The 3,365-nt window shown below is 38.7% G+C and overlaps 1 non-coding gene across 1 annotated transcript; it reads right to left on the bottom strand.

Annotated features, from left to right (window-relative positions):
• Nucleotides 1-1,005: 1,005 nt before the first annotated feature.
• TRNAV-AAC lies at nt 1,006-1,078 on the bottom strand. Its single transcript has one exon. It is a non-coding gene; the product is annotated as a tRNA-Val (tRNA).
• Nucleotides 1,079-3,365: the final 2,287 nt, after the last annotated feature.

The following is a 3,365-nucleotide window of genomic DNA, read 5'->3' as shown; positions in this document are numbered from 1 at the left end:
CTGGAAACATTCAATAATGAGGGCAATTTTTGGTGATGGAGATTTTGCAGTTAGTAGTATTTCACAGTCCTTCCTTTACAATATCTCAAGTTCTTTTTTTGGCCAAGCTTTATGTTTACATCTGAAGGGCAACTGTGTGTGATGCTGAAAAGGTTAGGAATGAGAAATGCTAGAGGAAGGTGTGAAAATGGATAATGAGAAGGAAAAATTGGATCATTAATAGTTACAAAAAAGGCTACCTTGCCTGGAAGCTCCTGTGTGATCATAGAATCATAGAATTGGCTGGGTTGGAAGGGACCTCAGAGATCATCAAGTCCAACCCTTGAACCACCATTGCGGTTGCTAGACTATGGCACTGAGTGCCACATCCAGTCTCTTTAAATATCTCCAGGGATGGAGAATCCACTACTTCCCTGGGCAGCCCATTCCAATGCCTGATCACCCCCTCAGTAAAGAAATTCTTTCTAATATCTAACCTAAACTTCCCCTTGCACAACTTAAGACCATGCTCTCTTGTCTTGTTGAAAGTCATCTGGCAAAAGAGACCAACCCCCACCTGGCTACACCCTCTCAGGTAGTTGTAGAGAGTGATGAGGTCTCCCCTGAGCCTCCTCTTCTTCAGGCTGAACAGCCCCAGCTTCCTTAGCCTCTCCTCGTAGGGTCTGTGCTCGAGTCCTTTCACCAGCCTGGTTGCCCTCCTTTGGACCTGCTCCAGGACCTCGATATCTTTCCTAAACTGGGGGGCCCAGAACTGGACACAGTACTTGAGGTGTGGCCTCACCAGAGCTGAGTACAGGGGCAGAATCACTTCCTTGGACCTGCTGGCCACGCTGTTCCTGATACAGGCCAGGATGCCATTGGCCTTCTTGGCCACCTGGGCACACTGCTGGCTCATGTTCAGCTTCCTGTCAATCCAGACTCCCAGGTCCCTTTCTGCCTGGCTGCTCTCCAACCACTCTGTCCCCAGCCTGTAGCGCTGCAGGGGAAAAAGCCAACCCAGCCAGCTGTTTCCGCCCGGTTTCGAACCGGGGACCTTTCGCGTGTTAGGCGAACGTGATAACCACTACACTACGGAAACTGCTCTAAAAGTAAGATGTGCCTATGAAATTAGATGGTAATTCTACCTCTCTGGGTGGCACCAGGAGATAGGCAAAGGTGAGAGTGAGGGCAAAGATGAGAGGAGATGAGAAGAGACTCTTGTATTCCTAGAGCGGGGAAACTTCTATAGAAACAGGGCTATGACTTCAAAAGAATCTTAAAAAATAACAGTACCAATACTTCATTGTGCTCCCCTTTCCTTTTTGTTCACAGCCAACAGGGAAAAATGTGTTTATTAATTCAAGACATAATTTTCTCCTCAGGATATTTTTATTTCCAGAGTACACTAAAAAAATATTGTTTTCAAAGATTGGAGGTTTGTAATTCATTTTATCTCTGAGAATGATTTCCATAGGGAAACTGCACTTTCCTGGGCTACATCTCTGCTAAGAGTTGTGGTTGGAAAAGGAGAGAAAGATATTTTCTCTCTTGGAGTTCTGAGGTTCCCAATAGTTTAAGTTCATATTGGAACTAAGTTACCAAATACTGATTTTCAAACCTTTTTCTGTGAGGTGTTTTTTTGTTTTGTTTGTTTTGGGGCTTTTTGTTATGTTCTCTTTCCTTTTTTTCTTTTTCTTTTTATTTTTATTTTTATTTTTTTTTAGAATTGGTTAATTTAGTGAGCATAAATCTCTAAGGTATTTTGTTTTGATTTTTTTCAATATAAAGTAACACAGAGGATATGTCAATGAGTGGTTGAAAAAAAAGAAAAGACACGTTTCTGGAAATCTGAAAACAAAATATTTCAGCATACATAGAGTTTCTCACATTAATTTGTTTTGACTATTAAATTTGTTAATGTTAAATTTGAAATTCCCTGTTTGTTCCTGAAATTTTGATTTTGATGGAAAAGTTTCCACTAAGTTTTATCCAATCAGCTCTCTAGACCACTATGAAAAGGACGATGCACCTTACCTCTTGCAATTTATAAATTTTATAAATGAAATATAAATTATTTAAATACTACCCAGGCAAACAGAAGCTCATCTACTGCCAATTTTGATGAGGTATTTTTCCCCTTGCAGTAATGTAAATACTTCTGATCAAAACTGCCAGATGTCTCCCCAGAGAGTGCAGCAATTTGTTCATATTACCAGTTACTACAATACAGATGAGCATAATGATAAGGCAAACTCATTTAGTAGCAGGGATTAATAATGAAATGGTTTAATTATGATTAGGATCTGAATCAAAATCCTGCATCCAAATGCCCCTTAACTTGTGAAAAGAACTTCACTGTCCAAGCCATAAAATTCATGCTCATCACTAAATTTACTGTAGTGAACCAAAATTATCAGTGATACTCCACTTTATTTTTAAACACACTTTATATTTAATCACATAAGAGATACCATTAGAAGGCTAAAAATTACCAGGAATTATGTTTTATTCTACAGCTTTGTCAAGCATGGCTATTTATGTTTGGGAATGGCTGGAAAAATGGTCCTCATTTAATTAAGTCACAGCTAGCACTGTCATTGATCTGTGAGGCTTTTTTTTTTAAACCTAGAATGAACAGATTGAAAAAAATCCAGCCAAATATCAAAGCCAAGCAGCAAGTTTTGTTTTAATTTTATTTTACTGATATGGTGTCATTTAAGGAGATGGAGGCTATTCCAGGCAGCATAATGATCCACAGAAAAGAATGAAAGAAGCAACCTCAGGTTTAGTTTTATAAGTGCATCATACCATATCAGTAATTCATTTCATATTCTAGCTCTTTCATTCAAATAAGTTGGAGGAAAAAGTTTGGTAATAATTTGTTTGTTTGAACCAATTACATGAGATCCATACCACTGATGTAATGAGTGGGTCCGGTGGAGCCCATTTCTAAGTCAGAGACCAGAGCCCTAAAGTGCTTTTTTTGTGAATATAACATAGGTCCTTATAATTCCATGGATCTTTAAAATCTTGGTCTCTTTTCTCTTTCCACCAAAACAGCATTTTTAAGTTTAGAAATTAATACAACTGTAGTGTAAATGCATTGTTATTATAGCATCTTCTGTTAGACATTTTAAAAACTTTTCATTATGATGGCCATACTTCTCCTCCTTCCTTTCCTTTCCTTTCCTTTCCTTTCCTTTCCTTTCCTTTCCTTTCCTTTCCTTTCCTTCCTTTCCTTTCCTTTCCTTTCCTTTCCTTTCCTTTCCTTTCCTTTCCTTTCCTTTCCTTTCCTTTCCTTTCCTTTCCTTTCCTTTCCTTTCCTTTCCTTTCCTTTCCTTTCCTTTCCTTTCCTTCCTTTCCTTTCCTTTCCTTTCCTTTCCTTT

This window comes from Calypte anna, chromosome 2 (genome assembly GCF_003957555.1).
Source record: "Calypte anna isolate BGI_N300 chromosome 2, bCalAnn1_v1.p, whole genome shotgun sequence".
Lineage (NCBI taxonomy): Eukaryota > Metazoa > Chordata > Aves > Apodiformes > Trochilidae > Calypte > Calypte anna.
Note: the sequence above shows the minus strand (reverse complement) of the source record. Positions and strands in the feature narration are given on the sequence as shown.